The following is an 18,068-nucleotide window of genomic DNA, read 5'->3' as shown; positions in this document are numbered from 1 at the left end:
CAGTCTCCAGAGTGGCTCAAACTCTAGGTATTCACCATCACACCCCGCCTCATAGCTGTACTTTAGCTCTTTGTACTCATGTTTCTGAGAAACTGTCTACACTCTGGTTTCTTCATGTAACCATTGTAGGCTGGGTGCTGTGTCATACTCCTGTAATCTCAACACTTTGGGAGGCCAAGGTGGGAAGACTGCTTGAGCCCAGGAGTTCAAGGCTGCCATAAGCTACAATGGCACCACTCCACTCCAGCCTGGGTAACAGACAAGACCATCTAAAAAAAGAAACCCAAAAGACTGTATTCCATTCACTGGACAGAGAAAAATAATTGTAGGTATCGTTTATTGATTTATTCCCATGGAAGATGAGGATTTACTTCTTTTTTTTTTTTACTTCTTTTCTTTCGTGTCATTCTTCCTCCTATTTCTCCAATCTTCCAGTTATTTCATAATTTTTGATTAAATACCCAAAGATTAAAGCATTAGAGCTATGTAAGTATTCACCACTAAGTCCAGTATTTTACTGTGATTTATTTTTGTGTTAAACTTTTTGCCTGTCTTGGAATTAACACTTCCCTCAAAGAAAAAAAAAGAACAAACAAAAACCAAAAATAACCTAGTTTCCTCAATATTTTGTCTATTGGCTTAATCCTTCACTTCCCACTAACTTAGCCACAGAGTGAGCAGTATGATGAATCGTATCAAGTTACTGCTCAGGTCCTTTTAATGCTGGATACATCCCTCGTGGAGCACTCACTTCTCTTGCTCTGCTCTGGGCTTCTTTTTTTTTGAGACAGAGTTTGACTCTTGTTGCCCAGGCTGGAGTGCAATGCTGCGATCTTGGCTCACTGCAACGTTAGCCTCCCAGATTCAAGCAATTTTCCTGCCTCAGCTTCCTGAGTAGCTAGGATTACAGGTATGTACCACCACGCCCGGCTAATTTTTTTGTATTGTTAATAGAGACAGGGTTTCTCCATGTTGGTCACGTTGGTATCGAACGTCTGACCTCAAGGTGATCTGCCTGCCTCAACCTCTCAAAGAGCTGGGATTACAGGCGTGAGCCACTGCACCCAGCCTGACATCTTGTTTTATAAGCCTGCCATGCAAGCATCATCCTGGGACTTCTCTTGATTACTTTCTGAGGAATTCCTTCTTCTCTTGTGTTGATTCCTTTCTTTCTTGGATCTCCTGTCTTCCTTTTTCTTTAATGATACATATTTCTTTCTTTCTTTTTTTTTTTCATAATAGAGATAGGGCCTCCCTCTGTTGTTCACCCTAGAATGCATGACACGATCATGGTTCATTGCAGCATCAAACTCCTGGGCTCATGGGGTCCTCCTGCGTCAGCCTCCCAAGTAGCTGGGATTACAAGCACATGCATCTATGCCTGGTTCATTAAAATGTGTGTGTGTGTGTGTGTGTGTGCGTGTGCGTGCGTGTGCGTGTGGTGTGTGTGGTGTGTGTGTGGGTGTGTGTGTGCGCGTGTGTGTGTGCGCGTGTGTGTGTGCGTGTGTGGGGGGTGTGTCTGTGTGTGTGTGTGTGTGTGTGCGTGTGTGTGTGTGCGTGCGTGTGCGTGTGCGTGTGTGCGCGTGTGTATTTGTAAACATAGGTTCTCATTGTGTTGTCCAGGCTTATTTCAAACTCTTGACCTCCAGTGATGCTCCCACCTTGGCCTCCCAAAATACTGGGAATACAGGTGTCAGCTATGACACCTAGCCGAATGTGTTTTTTTTTTTGAGATGGAGTCTTGCTCTGTTGCCCAGGCTGGAGTACAGTGCCCCAATCTTGGCTCACTGCAACCTCTGACTCCCAGGTTCAAGCAGTTCTCTGCCTCAGCCTCATAAGTAGCTGGGATTATAGGCACCTGCCACCACGCCCAGCTAATTTTTCTATTTTTAGTAAAGACAGGGTTTCACCATCCTGGCCAGGCTGGTCTTGAACTCCTGACCTCATGAACCACCTGCCTCAGCCTCCCAAAGTGCTGAGGATTACAGGTGTGAGTCACCATGCTGGGCCCAAATGTATTCTTAATTAGCTTCCTGAGGAAGAGTGTAAGGGAAGTAAATTTTTGTAGACCTTGTATATTTTTTACTTTTTATAGTTTGTCTGGGTATAAAAATTAAAGGTTAGAAATACTTTTTCTTCATTTTAAAGTCATTCTTCAATTATATTCTAGCTTCCAGGTGATTATAGAGAAGTCTGATACTATTATGACTCCAGAACCTTTGTATGTAACTTCTTACTTCCCTCTGAAGTTAATTGATCTTCTCTTATTCTTGACGTTCTGACATTTCAGTATTTGATATATCTTTGTATGAGTCTTGCTCAATTTATTGGGCTGGCTACTCGTGTGATCACATTCAATGTAAAAACTATGTCCTTCAGTTCTGTGAAATTTTCTTTTATTTTTTATAATTCTTTTCTCAGATTTTACACTCTTCATCTTTTTGTTCTACTTTACATATTTAATTTTCAATAAATCATTCTAGTATTTTTATTGTTTCATGGCATCCTGACCTTTCATCTTTTAGAATATTATGATTTTGAATATATCCTTTATGTTTTTCAAGATATCTGAAAAATATACTTCGTGAACTCCTGACCTTCAGAAAAGCATACTTAGTGAACATATAGTTATTGATCATGCTAGGAAGGGAGATATGGGGAATGTAAGTGTAAAACGTTGCACTTGTTCTTTGGGAGTACAGAGTTGTTTGGGGAATTAGGAAGTATGTTCGCTGAAATGATTATTGAGAATAAGAGTCACTTTGTAATTAAATGACTGGCGCAAACAAATGTTATGAAAGTTCAGATGAAGAAACATCTTGTAGTGAAATAAGGAAGAATTAAGCTATATGGTACTTTCTTAATTAAATTAACAGGCTGATTATTATCTCAAGCTTAAGAAATCCAAAAACTACATCAAAATGATTATTCTTTGAAAATTCAGTTTTTCTGGGCCGGGCGCAGTGGCTCACGCCTATAATCCCAGCACTTTGGGAGGCCAAGGCGGGTGGATCACGAGGTCAAGAGATCGAGACCAACCTGGTCAACAAGGTGAAACCCCGTCTCTACTAAAAATACAAAAAATTAGCTGGGCATGGTGGCGCGTGCCTGTAATCCCAGCTACTCAGGAGGCTGAGGCAGGAGAATTGCCTGAACCCAGGAGGCGAAGGTTGTGGTGAGCCAGGATCGCACCATTGCACTCCAGCCTGGGTAACAAGAGCGAAACTCCATCTCAAAAAAAAAGAAAGAAAATTCGGTTTTTCTTAGTTGAATCATAACATTATTAGCTATCATGACAGAAAACTTGGTGCCATCTTTGCTTTTCACGCTAGTTTACTGATTATCTCATTAATTAAGTCTTGCTGATGTTATACATACCCCTTTTCTTCATTCGGACAGGGGCCACTCCTGAATCCTTACCTCCTTACCACTAGAGTGTAGCAGCATTGTAATTATTCCGCAGCCTGTGTCCTCTTCCTCAGCTTATTCTGCATAAACCTATGAGAGCTATAGTTCAAACATTTTATTACGTTGATGGTGCTATGGAAAACAAATTGATAGTTCTTTATTGTTAGCTGCAGCAAAATTAGCTCAGAACAGGTGACTGCACAGGTACAGGGCATATATACATTTCCTCCTCCTCTTTTAGCCTTCTATTTAAGATACGTGAGAAAATTCTGAGTTAAAAATCAAAGGTTTTCATGTAACTCAAATTGCCCTGGCTCTGGACTTCAATTTCTTACAGAAACTCCAGCCTCCTGCAAAGAACATCCCCGACTCAATTATTTCTGAGAGCCCCCATGGGGAGTCCCACACCTGTTAAGAAACAAGTCCAATCCTATCATTTTCCACCAGGTGCTGCTTCTACTCCATGCTGCTTTACCAGATGCTCATCTGTCCTGGTAATGTTAAAAATACATGATGGTGAATGGAGGGAAATAATTTTCTTTTCCCTCTTATTATAGCCCTAATGTGTGACAGTATTAATGAAACAGTTCTCTCAGTTTTATTTATCCTTTTTAAAAGTGAGGCCAAAATGTGATTCCAGGTAGGTTGCACCACAAATGAATTTAAGAAATATATAATAACAGAATCCCTACTCCCCTACTCTTATGGCCAATGGTTAAAGTTTTATCATTGGATCACGTATTTTATGCCTGCCTCATTCTTTCCTTAGAATTTCTCTCAGAAATACTTCTGTCCTGTCAGCCCACCAGTTTGCCTGGTATCTGTCAACTCTCGTTCTCCAAGTGTGGTTTTGGGGTTGGTAGTATCAGGATCACCTGGGAACTTCTCAGCGGGGCACGGTGGCTCACCCCTGTACTCCCAGTACTTTGGGAGGCTGAGGTGGGCAGATCACCTGAGGTTGGGAGTTCGAGATCAGCCTGACCAACATAGAGAAACTTTGTCTCTAAGAAAAATACAAAAAATTAGCTGGGCATGATGGTGCATGCCTGTAATAGTAGCTACTCAGGAGGCTGAGGGCAGGAGAATCACTTGAACCCAAGAAGCGGAGGTTGCAGTGAACCGAGATCATGCTATTGCACTCCAGTCTGGGCAACAAGAGCAAAACTCTGTCTTAAAAAAAAAAAAAAGGAAAATTATTGATCCGCATTCCAGACCTAAGACCTCTGGGTGATTCTGATCTTTGATAAAGTTTGAGAATTTACTACTCTAGCATTAGGGAAAGCAACCTCTTCTCACTCACATGACAAATAAATTAACCTTAGCAAGAGACAGTGAGAGGCTTCGGAATTCACCTTCTATATTCACTGTTATTTTTCATTACTTTTCTGGAACTATGCAATGCTCCAAAATTAGTCTTTTGGCCGTGTTTTGCTATCCACTTTCCCGTGTGTGTGTGTGTGTGTGTGTGTGTGTGTGTGTGTATAGATATAATTTCAAAGTAATGTCTAAGTCTATATTTATAATCCCGATGTCAACTTCTTTTTTGTTCTTGTCTGTCTCATGTTTTTTCACATTAATATCATTCTCTCAGTCACCCAGGCTTAAAACATTCACGTAGTTCTGTTTTATTTACCTCACAGTAAGTCCTATTTTGAAATTTAATTTTTTTTTAGATAAGGTTTCACTTTTTTTTTTTGAGACGGAGTTTCGCTCTTGTGACCCAGGCTGGAGTGCAATGCGTGATCCCGGCTCACCGCAACCTCCGCCTCCTGGGTTCAGGCAATTCTCCTGCCTCAGCCTCCTGAGTAGCTGGGATTACAGGCACGCGCCACCACACCCAGCTAATTTTTTATATTTTTTTAGTAGAGACGGGGTTTCACCATGTTGACCAGGATGGTCTCGATCTCTTGACCTTGTGATCCACCCGCCTCGGCCTCCCAAAGTGCTGGCATTACACGCTTGAGAAGGTTTCACTTTTTTGCTGAGGCTGGATTGCAGTGGCACAATCATAGCTCACTACAGCCTTGAACTCCCGGATTCAAAGAATCCTCTCACCTCAGCCTCCTGAGTAGCTAGGACTATTGGCATGTACCACCTTACCTGGTTAAAGAAAATGGGGTCTTGCTATGTTGCCCAGGCTGGTCTCAAACTCCTGGTCTCAAACCATCCTCCCCACTCAGCCTCCTAAAGTGTTGGGATTACATCATGACTGGCCTAATTTTGTTTTCTTTTTTTTTTTCAGATGGAGTTTTGCTGTTGTTACCCAGACTGGAGTGCAATGGCACAATCTCGGCTCACCGCAACCTCCGCCTCCTGGATTCAAGCAATTCTGCCTCAGCCTCCCGAGTAGCTGGGACTACCAGCGTGCACCACCAGGCCCAGCTAATTTTTGTATTTTTAGTAGAGACGGGGTTTCACCTTGTTGACCAGGATGGTCTCGATCTCTTGACCTCGTGATCCACCCACCTCAGCCTCCCGAAGTGCTGGGATTATAGGCGTGAGCCACCGCGCCCGGCCCCAATTTTTTTTTGAGATAGAGTCTTACTGTGTCGCCCAGGCTGGAGTGCAGTGGTGCTATCAGGGTTGACTGTAGCCTTGACCTCCTGGATTTGAGCCTCTCCGTCCTCAGCCTCCACAGTAGCTGGGACCACAGGGATGCACCACCACATCTGTCTAATTTTTAAATTATTTGTACAGATGGGTTCTCTCTGTGTTGCCCAGGCTAGGGACTCTGCGGTTTTGATAAGCATCCTAAGTAACTCTAAATGCAGATGTTTCACTAGCTGTACATTGAGAAACACTGACTAGAATGATATCAGGCAAAAACTACTTGCATTGTTGAGAAGTATAGTTGTCCATTGTTAATAAGCATACAGTAAGAATTCTGACCCATTTGACTTAGGATCACAATAATGAATCTCCACAATTTTCACTGACTTTGTACGATGTGGCGCTTTGGGGCACAAGAGAGAATATGAAGCATGGTCGTACACAGGCAGCCCGACGTACCTGAAGTGTGATGAACGGAGACCACGAGAACCTAGTCCTGCCACTGACTAATTTTACAAGCTTGGGTGGAAGTAATTTCATAAATTTACTTCTTTTCGGTTTTCACATTTTGTAAAAGAAAATAAAAGGAATAGTATCCTTTCAGGGATGATTTCTGTAGTTCATCACTGGAGAAGTTTCTCTGGATGTGCAGAAACCATGAAGAGAGGAGCAGCATCCTCCTGAGTGTGAAGCTGGGTCCGCGTGTTGCTTCGCTGCAACTGCCGTTTGCCACTGATGATTGTTTTTCTATTCCTTTGGGAGAGTAAGAGGGAAGTTTTGCTCTTATCATCTAGGCTGTAGTGCAATGGCTCGATCTTCGCTCACTGCAGCCTCCATCCCCTGGGTTCAAGCAATTCTCCTGCCTCAGCATGCCCGACTATTTTTGTTTTTGTTTGTTTGTTTGTTTTTTGAGACAGAGTCTCACTCTGTTGCCCAGGCTGGAGTGCAGTGGTGCAACCTTGGCTCACTGCAACCTCCGCCTGCTAGGTTCAAGTGATTATCCTCCCTTAGCCTCCCAAGTAGTTGGGACTACAGGCACTTGCCACCACATCCGGCTAATTCTTTTTTTTTTTTTTGAGACAGAGTTTCACTTGGTTGCCCAGGATGGAGTGCAGTGGCACGGTCTCAGCTCACTGCAACCTCCACCTCCTGGGTTCAAGCAATTCTCGTGCCTCAGCCTCCCACAGTAGCTGGGATTACAGGTGCCCACCACCATGTCCGACTGATTTTGTTTGTATTTTAGTAGAGATGGGGTTTCAGCATGTTGCCCAGGCTGATCTCAAACTCCTGAGCTCATGCAATCCACCCATCTCAGCCTCCCAAAGAGCTAGGATTACAGGCATGAGCCACTGTGTCTAATTTTTTATATTTTTGATAGAGATAGATTTTCACCATATTGGCCAGGCTTGTCTCAAACTTCTGACCTTGTGATCCACCCATTGTCAAGTGAATGAATGATTATTATCATTGCCACCCTGTAAGGTTTTGGGGTGCCCTCTGCTTTGCTTCAGAACTTTACTATCTCTGCTCTCTTTAATAATGAGAATTTCCATAAAGTAACACACGATTAATTGCACATGACAGATATAAATAATGGGTGTTTCAGACTAAAATGTGATTGAGATTATTATGGCGGGGGGATCTAGGAAAAAATTTCAAGGATTATTTGGAATTTGGTCTAGTTTTTAAAACGGGTCATAAACTCAAATACTAACAGGGATAACTAGGCTGGGGTGAGATTAGACAAACCCAGTCCAAAGAGGGCAGCCTCTACTCAGTTTCTGCCAATTGATTCTGTGCAAGAATCTAGGTCTGCTTGACCTTTCAGTTTTCACAGAAAATCTAGAATCTTTGTTTAACCATGAAAGCTTCCAATTATTTAATATTGATGAATAATTAAGAAAAAAGTTTTGGCCAGGCACAGTGGCTGGCTCCTATACTCTCAGCACTTGGGGAGGTTGAGGAGGGACAGTCATTTGAGCCCAGGAGTTCAAGACCAGCCTGGGCAACATAGTGAGATCCTGTTTCTATATTAGAAAAAAAATTAGCCAAGCATGTCAGTGCACACTGTAGTCCCAGCTACTCAGGAGGATGAGGCAGGAGGATCACTTAAACCCAGGATTTTGAGGCTGTGGTGAGTGCCGCTGTACTCCAGCCTGGGTGACAGAGCAAAACCCTGTCTTAAGAAAAATAGAATAGGAATATTTAAAAAATACAATACAGTTTGATAAAGCTGTATTAGAAGTATATAAATGGTAGATATTAAGTTTTGTCTAGAGGGGAAGTTAAAAATTTTACAGAACGGAAGAAGCCTGAGCCATATCTTTAAAATGTCTATTCCTTTATATTTTAAAGGAATGCCTTCTAATAGCTATAAGTTATAAATACCATATTTCATTGTTCTCTTTTCCCCAGAAGTATATATATTTTTTTGAGACAGGTCTCACTCTATTGCTCAGGCTAAAGTGGTGTGACCACAGCTCACTGCAGTCTCAACCTCCTGTGCTCTAGTGATCCTCCCACCTCAGCCTGTGACATAGCTGGGACTACAGCCATGTGCCACCATGCTCAGCTAATTGTTTTATTTTTTGTAGAGACAGGATCTCGTTGGTCAAGTGTGGTGGCTCAGGCTTATAATCCCAGCACTTTGGGAGGCCGAGGAGAGCAAATCACCTGAGGTAAGCAGTTCAAGACCAGCCTGGCCAACATGGTGAAACCCCATCTCTACAAAAAACACAAAAGTTAGCTGGGCTGGTGGCAATTACATGCCTATAATCCCAGCTCCCTGAGTAGCTGAGGCATAAGAATTGCTTGAACTCAGGAGGCAGAGGTTGCCTTGAATTAAGATTGTACCACTGCACTCCAGCCTGGGTGACTAAGTGAGACTCTGTCATAAAAAATAAAAACATAGGCCGGGTGCAGTGGCTCACCCCTATAATCCCAGCACTTTGGGAGGCCGAGGCAGGTGGATCACGAGGTCAAGAGATCGAGACCATCCTGGTCAACAAGGTGAAACCCCGTCTCTACTAAAAATACAAAAATTAGCTGGGCATGGTGGTGTGCGCCTGTAGTCCCAGCTACTCGGGAGGCTGAGGCAGGAGAATTGCTTGAACCTAGGAGGCAGAGGTTGCAGTGAGCCGAGATCGTGCCATTGCACTCCAGCCTGGGTAACAAGAGCGAAACTCCGTCTCAAAAATAAAATAAAATAAAAAAATAGGCCGGGCGCGGTGGCTCACGCCTATAATCCCAGCACTTTGGGAAGCCGAGGCGGGTGGATCACGAGGTCAAGAGATCGAGACCATCCTGGTCAACAATGTGAAACCCCGTCTCTACAAAAAATACAAAAATTAGCTGGGCATGGTGGTGTGCGCCTGTAGTCCCAGCTAATTGGGAGGCTGAGGCAGGAGAATTCCTTGAACCCAGAAGGCGGACATTGCAGTGAGCCGAGATCGCGTCGTCACACTCCAGTCTGGGTAACAACAGCAAAACTCTGTCTCAAAAAATAAAAAAGAGACAGAGACAGGGTGTTGTTATATTGCCCAGGCTGGTGTTGAACTCCTGGACTCAAGAAACCCTCCTGTCTTGGTGTCCCAGAGTGCTGAGGCATGAGCCACTGTGCCTAGGCCCAGAGTGGATTTTTAAAGCTTTTTCTTCTCTGACGCCTCTTTTATATAGCAAGTAAAATCCTAACAAAAAACTGTCTTAAAATAAATTATTGAAAGGATTCTCTGAGCCTAATTTTGTAGAATTTATGGGATAAATGGGAGAAGCCTTCCTCCTGGAGGGAATAGCGTGCAGCGATGTCACAGAGGGAAGTGACGTGTGTTTGGGAGACCAGCTGCCGTTGGACAGCAGCAAATGATGGTTAAAGCGCATGTTCTCGAGGCGGATCTCACTTCAGGCGTTGGTTCTGCCACGCACCAGCTTTCTGCCTTTGGGCTCGTTATTTACGTTTCCATTACCTTATCAACTGCTAGCTATTACTGTTGTTCTAATTTTTATAACTGCTACTTTTAGAAGATAAAGTAAGAAAGAGCTGGCCATTGGGGACAGCAGACTTTTCATCCTAGGAACAGTTTCTCCAAAACCTTACTGAGAAGGCCCCAACCCCACTGGTGAACACTGCTGTGACTTACTTGAAGACATGGTTGGCTCTATTTTGGCACTGTGCCAAGGTTGAGCTGGTTCCTCCAATCCCTGCTTAGATTCCTACAGTTATTTAGAGCTTAAAAAAAAAAAAGAAAACCTCAGCTGGGCATGATGGGTCATGCCTATAATCTCAGCACTTTGGGAGGCTAAGGGAGGTGGATCACTTGAAGTCAGGAGTTTGAGACCAGTCTGGGTAACAATGATGAAACCCTGTCTCTAGTTAAAAAAAAAAAAAAAACAACAAAAATTAGCCAGGCATGCTGGGGCATGCCTGTAGTCCCAGCTACTGAAGCAGGAGAATCACTTGAACCCAGGAGGCGGAGGTTGCAGCGGACTGAGATGGCACCACTGTACTCCAGCCTGGCCGACAGAGCAAGACTCTCTCAAAACAAAATGAACAACAACAATGAAAAAAACCAACTCAGAAATAAACTAATAGCTTCACACAGCTCACAGTTAAGGAAGCTATGCTGAATGGTTTGGTGGCCACTGAGGTGTGGATGTGATTTTCTATCCAAGAGCACACTGGGCAACATGGCATCCTTGGCTATAATCTTTGAAGACCAATCTTAAATACCTGATTGTATTTCATTTATTTTTTGAGTATTCTTGGACTATGTGTGATCAGACTGCTATATGTCCAAAAAAAAACAAAAAGAGAGGATTGGTGAAAGATGAAGCTGGCCAGGAAAACAATGACCAGATCATGATGGTCTTTTTTTATTTTGACACAGAGTTTCCTTCTTGTTACCCAGGCTGGAGTGCAGTGGTGCAATCTCTGCTCATTGCAGCCTCTGCCTCCCAGCTCCAAGCAATTCTCCTGCCTCAGCCTCCTGAGTACCTGGGATTACAGGCATGTGCCACCACTCCCAGCTAATTTTTTTGTATTTTTAATAGAGATAGGGTTTCTGTATGTTGGTTAGGCTGATCTCAAACTCCCAAACATAGGCGATCCACCTGCCTAGGCCTCCCAAAGTGCTAGGACTACCGGCGTGAGTCACTGTGCTGGGCTAAAGGTCTTATATTTCATCTTGCAGATAAAAGGACCTATATTTTTGAAAGACTGGCAGGAGGTCAGACAGTGGGTATATGAGACAGGAAGACCAAGGCTCAGGCTGTGGCAGTAAAGGTAGGTAGAGGGACTTCATACGATGGAGAATAAAGATGACTTGATGATCTGTCTATTGGGATGGGAGTTTACATAATTGAGCAGATAGTGTTGCCAATAACCAAAATACAGAATTGAGGAGGAAAAGAAGGTCTGGGTGGGTTGATGTCGGGGTTTTTCCAGTTTGGGACTTTTTTTTTTTTTTTTTTTGAGACGGAGTTTAGCTCTTGTTACCCAGGCTGGAGTGCAATGGCACGATCTCGGCTCACCACAACCTCCGCCTCCTGGGTTCAGGCAATTCTCCTGCCTCAGCCTCCCGAGTAGCTGGGACTACAGGCACGCGCCACCATGCCCAGCTAATTTTTGTATTTTTAGTAGAGACGGGGTTTCACCATGTTGACCAGGATGGTCTCGATCTCTTGACCTCATGATCCACCCGCCTCGGCCTCCCAAAGTGCTGGGATTACAGGCGTGAGCCACAGCGCCCGGCGGGACATGTTACTTGGTATGGCTGTGTAATTTCAGGTAGAAGATAACTAATAAGAGTTGGATATGTAATCATAACATCTAAAATATTTTATAATACTAATTATGTGCTGCGCATTGTTGTTAGTGCGTTACACCTGTTACTTTATTTGACCCTCATAGCAACTTCTGAAGTAGGTACCACTGTTTCCCCATTGTGAAGATTAGGTAACTGTGGCACAGATGCCTTAACCTACCTGAGGTCACATGGCTAGGAACTTGTGCAACTAGGATGTGGGTTTTGGCCTTGGAGGCATAGGAAGTGTCCCAAGAAAACGTGGCTGGAATAGTGTTCCAGGAAGAGTGCTGATAATGTGCCAGGCATTGTCAAGACACACCAAGCCTTTGTTTCCACGGAGTTGATAGCCTGGTGAGTCATATCCATTTGGGGGTAGCAAAATATAGTCATGCAAGTGAAAATGAGACGAAAGCCAAAGGTAAAATCTTGAGGATCACTAAGATTTATGGGGTGAAGAGAAGATAAAGTTCCAGGAAAAAGATGCAGATGAAAGTGTAGTTGAAGGTAAAGAAGGAAGTCAGGAGCGAGTGAAGGTGTGGAAACTATTATAAAGAGGGAGTTCTGAGGGGACAGTGTTGTCTGAAAGGTCCAGAAAGGTAAGGAGTGAAGGTGTCTGGTGGTATCGATCACTGACAGATCTTTGATGTCTTTGATGACCCCAGAAAAAGCATCCTCTTACAAAGCTAGGTGGAAACAAATTACAGTGGATTAACAAGGAGTTTGAAAGCAGGACCAAAAAGAAGAGAGACTAGAGTAATAGATGCAAGTTAAGAGTTCTGAGGGCCGGGCGCGGTGGCTCACGCCTGTAATCCCAGCATTTTGGGAAGCCAAGGCAGGTGGATCACGAGGTCAGAAGATCGAGACCATTCTGGTCAACATGGTGAAACCCCGTCTCTACTAAAAATACAAAAAATTAGCTGGGCACGGTGGCGCGCGCCTGTAATCCCAGCTACTCAGGAGGCTGAGGCAGAATTGCCTGAACCCAGGAGGCGGAGGTTGCGCTGAGCCGAGATCGCACCATTGCACTCCAGCCTGGGTAAAAAGAGCGAAACTCTGTCTCAAAAAAAAAAGAGTTCTGCAGCAATCTAAGCAAGATAAAATATTCTAATTGAAGTAAAGCAGTGGTCCAAACTTGTAACACTGGAATACCCTCAGAGTGAAAGCCAGTCAGAGCAACAGCAGTGTAAAGGGGAGAATTAAAGGCACAAAGACATCAATATGACTTGGTGACAAAGCAATAATCTAAAATGATTCCACTTTTTTTTGAAAATAGAAACGAGATCTCACTGTGTTGTTCAGGCTGGTCCCAAATTCCTGGGCTCAAGTAATTCCCCAGCCTTGGCCTTCCAGAGTGCCCAGGCTAAATGGTTCCAGGTTTCTGGGAGAGTGGTAGTGTCAGTATCAGAGATAAGAAGTTAAATATATTGAGTTTTGGCAGGACAGTGGGACACCCAGCAGGCTGTTTAGTAGACGCTGGAAATTCACAATGTGACTATTGAAATGTTTACCAGCATTAGCCTTCGTTCGGTGCCACAAGCATTCTCCTCTAGTATTACTTGTCTAGTACACTGTATGTGTATGATTATTTGCTTACAAGCTGAATTTCCCATTACTAAAACTTGAGGATAACTTTAGTTATATTGGTAATATCAAAACTGTATTGTTTCTGAGGAAATAATGCTATTCAAATAATTACTGCTTTCAAGTGGATGTTTGTGTGTTCATGGAGTGACCATGATATTTATATAATTTTTTTACTTAATAGTTATATATCAAGTATTATTTGCCAGGTATATTGTTACAATTGCTTTACAAATATTAACTAACTTAAATGTAATCATCAAAACAATCTGCTAAGGCAAATATTTTTTGTCATTTTATAAAAGAAATATTGTGGCCAGGTGCGGTGGCCCATACCTGTAATCCCAGCACTTTGTGGGGCCAAGGTGGGCAGATCACTTGAGCCCTGAAGTTGAAACCAGCCTGAGCAACATGGCGAAACCCCATCTCTCCAAAAAATAAAACAAATTAGCCCGGCGTGGGCCCCCCGCAACCTGTAGTCCCAGCTACCTGGGAGGTTCAGGGGGAGGAAAACCTCAGCCCTGGAGGTTGAGGCTACAGTGAGCTGTGGTTGTACCACCACTGCACCCCAGCCTGGGTGAGAGAGTGAGTCCGTGTCTCAAAACAAAACAACAACAACAACAAAACATAGAAAAAGAAAAGAAAAGGAAAATATTGAAGTTAGAAGGCAAAGAACTTGGTCAAAGTCGCACAGTTTATGGATAGCTACGGGTCAAACCCAGGCCGACTTAAATAGTAGAGATGCAGACCTTATACTTTCACATTTCATTAGTTCCGTACATTTGCAAAATCTCAGTAATGAAGTGAGTTAAAATAGTGGTCCAAACACTGGAGTACCGTTCATCATGATGCTGGTATGTAATGCCATTTGTGCTTTACAAATAAAAAAAATACAGTATTTCTTTTTTTTTTTTGAGACAAGGTCTGTCTGTGTTACCCAGGCTGGAATGCAGTGGCGTGATTACAGCTCACTGCAACCTCAACCTCCAGGGTTCAAGCAGTCGACCCACCTCAGCCTTCTCAGTAGCTGGGACTACTGTGCACACTACTGCCCTGGCTATTTATTTTTTTATTTGTAATTAATTAATTAATTATTTTTTTGAGACAGAGTCTTGCTCAATATTTCTTTTATAAAAGAAATATTGTGGCCAGGTGCGGTGGCCCGTACCTGTAATCCCAGCACTTTGTGGGGCCAAGGTGGGCAGATCACTTCAGCCCAGAAGTTGAAACCAGCCTGAGTAACATGGCGAAACCCCATCTCTCCAAAAAATAAAACAAACTTGCCCAGGCTAGAGGGCAGCAGCTCCATCCTGGCTCATTGCAACCTCTGCCCCCCTGGTTCAAGCAATTCTCCTGCCTCAGCCTGGCGAGTAGCTGGGATTACTTGCCTTGGCCTCCAGAGTTGCTGGGATTACAGGCGCACTCCACCACGTGCAGCTAATTTTTGTATTGTTAGTAGACTAAAATACCATGTTGGCCAGGCTGGTCTCAAACTCCTGACCTCAAGTGATCTGCCAGCCTTGGCCTCCTAAACTGTTGGGATTACAGGTGTGAGCCACCGTGCTTGCCCCACCCCACCCAAAAAAAAACCAGTCTTGGCCGGGTGTGGTAACTTTGGGAGGCTGAGGCGGGTGGATCATGAGGTCAGGATATCGAGACCATCCTGGCCAACATGGTGAAACCCCATCTCTAGCAAAATACAAAGAATTATCTGGGCGTGGTAGCTCGTGCTGGTAGTCCCGGCTACTCGGGAGGCTGAGGCAGTGGAATAGCTTGGACCCGGGAGGCAGAGATTGCTGAGCGGATTCGCGTCCCTGCACTCTAGCCTGGGTGACAGAGCAAGACTCTGTCAAATAACAACAAAACAAGAACAAAAACAGTCTTAAATGTAAGTTTCCATAATCACCTTGGTAATGCAAAATATGGTTTTGGAGTTTTTTTTTCCAGTTGAATTTTAAGGGAAAATGCCATTTGCCTCTAATCACTGGAATTCATTATAAAAATACTGTGCAGCAGAAAACATGCTACAAGGTGGTTTAAGAGCTAGAAAAGAAAAATATCATTTGTTGACAGCGCTACCACAAGAGATTAGTAAAAAGCACAGGTAATATGCAATGTAATGTCTGCAGGTAATTGTTTCCTAAGTCTGAATCTTTTAACGAACGAAACAAAAAAACCATTCGTGAAATTCTGCCATCCTCTGATGATTCCACATATCTCATATGGGACACAATTATGATGGTTTTGAAACGTCTGTTTTGAGTTTATTAATGTTGGAGTAAAACTGGAATCAGTCATTTCTCAAACTGAGAAAGAATACTCTTGATTTATGTTAATGATAATAAATGGTATAAAATATACAAGGTAACAGTCCAGGAATTCCCGTTTATTATAGTATTAACAATGTTAACGCCGACTCTGGTGGCTCACGCCTGCAGTCCCAGCACTTTGGGAGGCTGAGGGCGGATCGCTTGAGCCCAGAAGTCGGAAGTTACATTTAGCTATGAACACACCACTGCACTTCAGCTTGCGCGAGACAGCAGAGCCCTTGTCTTTAGAAAACAAAACAAAACAATTTACACACACACTTCCTAATTAAGCCTACTTAAGCATGATGTGAAATTGATGAAAAGTATCTAATTAAATGTCATAAAAAGTTCTAGTTCATGACATGCATTTTTTTTTGAGACAGTTTCGCTGTTACGCAGACTGGAGTGCAATGGCACGATCTCGGCTCACCGCAGCCTCCACCTCCTGCGTTCAAGCAATTCTCCTGCCTCAGCCTCCCGAGTAGCTGGACTACAGGTGCGCACCACCATGCCCAGCTAATTTTTGTATTTTTAGTAGAGACGGGGTTTCATCTTGTTGACTAGGATGGTCTCGATCTCTTGACCTCGTGATCCACCCGCCTCAGCCTCCCAAAGTTCTGGGATTATAGGCGTGAGCCACCGCGCCCGGCAGACATGCAAATTTTTTTTTTTTAATTTTTTATTGCATCTTAGGTTTGGGGGTACATGTGCAGAACATGCAAGACAGTTGCATAGGTACACACATGGCAGTGTGTTTTGCTTCCTTTCTCCCCTTCACCCACATTTGGCATTTCTCCCCAGGCTATCCCTCCCCACCTCCCCCTCCCGCTGGCTCTCCCCTTTTCCCCCCAATAGACCCCAGTGTTTAGTACTCCCCTCCCTGTGTCCATGTGTTCTCATTTTTCATCACCCGCCTATGAGTGAGAATATCCGGTGTTTCATTTTCTGTTCTTGTGTCAGTTTGCTGAGAATGATGTTCTCCAGATTCATCCATGTCCCTACAAACGACACAAACTCATCATTTCTGATTGCTGCGTAATATTCCATGGTGTATATGTGCCACATTTTCCCAATCCAGTCTATTATCAATGGGCATTTTGGTTGATTCCAGGTCTTTGCTATTATAAACAGTGCTGCAATAAACATTCATGTGCATGTGTCCTTATAGTAGAACGATTTATAGTCCTTTGGATATATACCCAGTAATGGGATTGCTGGGTCAAATGGAATTTCTATTTCTAAGGCCTTGAGGAATCGCCACACTGTCTTCCACAATGGTTGAACTAATTTACACTCCCACCAACAGTGTAAAAGTGTTCCTTTTTCTCCACATCCTCTCCAGCATCTGTTGTCTCCAGATTTTTTAATGATCGCCATTCTAACTGGCGTGAGATGGTATCTCAATGTGGTTTTGATTTGCATCTCTCTGATGACCAGTGACGATGAGCATTTTTTCATATGATTGTTGGCCTCGTATATGTCTTCTTTCGTAAAGTGTCTGTTCATATCCTTTGCCCAATTTTGAATGGGCTTGTTTGTTTTTTTCCTGTAAATCTGTTTAGACATGCAATTTTTTTAAAGACGGGATTTAACCCTGTTGGTCAGGCTGGTCTTGAACTCCCGACCTCAGGTGATACACCCCCTTGGCCTCCAAATTGATGACATTCAATTTTAAAGACTCAAAATGAGTTACCAGAAAACAAATACAAGCTTTAAGAAGTTGAAAGAAGATGTACAAGGATTCGCTTCAGACATGTGACAGAGAGAGAGGAAAGAGGACATTTTCTGCACTGGAGATTCAAGACTGTCTAATTCAGGCTGCATGCTTTTGCAAAGGCTAAGGCCTTAGTCTGCGACATAAATTCGTAAAGAGCTCGGAAAAGTACATCTCGGACGTGGTGTCTTTTCTTCCCGCCCCTGGACGGTTGCATTTATGTTCCGATCACTGAGGCTGTGGCTGCTATAATTACCCCTCGTTGGGACTTTGCTTTTGTTTACTTCGTAGCTGTGTTGCACCAGGAGAGGCAGGAAAAGAAGAAACAGAACCTCTGTTACTCGTGACGTTAAGAAGTGGAAAGCAGCCCCGCTTACATCTTTCACGGTCCATTTTAGCCCCAGGGACGGTCCTCAGCAGCTGTAACACGTAGCGGAGCACTCTCGCCTCGCAGGAGCGCTCCCGCCCCGGGGCGGAACCAGGACAAACCCCGCCTCCCAAGTCCAATCCCAGCTTTCCGCCGGCGGACAGGAAGCGGCGGCAGGCCTAGCAGCACGGGAACCGTCGCCTGCGCGCATGCGCGCGCCCCTGAAGCGCCCAGGGGACGGATATGGGCGGGAGGTAGGGGCGCGGCTCCGCGTGTCTGTTGGGTGTCCGCGCGTCACGTGATGAGGAAGGAGGCGGAGGTCCGAGTTTCGAGGGAGG

The 18,068-nt window shown here is 44.0% G+C and overlaps 1 protein-coding gene and 1 pseudogene across 1 annotated transcript in view; both read left to right on the top strand.

Annotated features, from left to right (window-relative positions):
* Positions 1-6,546: 6,546 nt before the first annotated feature.
* LOC118145186 (small nucleolar RNA U3) lies at positions 6,547-6,744 on the top strand (annotated as a pseudogene).
* An 11,209-nt stretch (positions 6,745-17,953) lies between these two features.
* Positions 17,954-18,068, top strand: part of ADAM10 (ADAM metallopeptidase domain 10) — a 155,414-nt gene continuing 155,299 nt past the window's right edge. The window contains exon 1 of the mRNA XM_078333252.1: positions 17,954-17,984. The gene's annotated coding sequence lies outside the window, so the exon portion shown is untranslated. The remainder of the gene's footprint in view (positions 17,985-18,068) is intronic.

Source organism: Callithrix jacchus, chromosome 8 (genome assembly GCF_049354715.1).
Source record: "Callithrix jacchus isolate 240 chromosome 8, calJac240_pri, whole genome shotgun sequence".
NCBI classification, from domain to species: domain Eukaryota; kingdom Metazoa; phylum Chordata; class Mammalia; order Primates; family Cebidae; genus Callithrix; species Callithrix jacchus.
The sequence above is the reverse complement of the archived record's forward strand: the minus strand, read 5'-3'. Positions and strand labels throughout refer to the sequence as shown.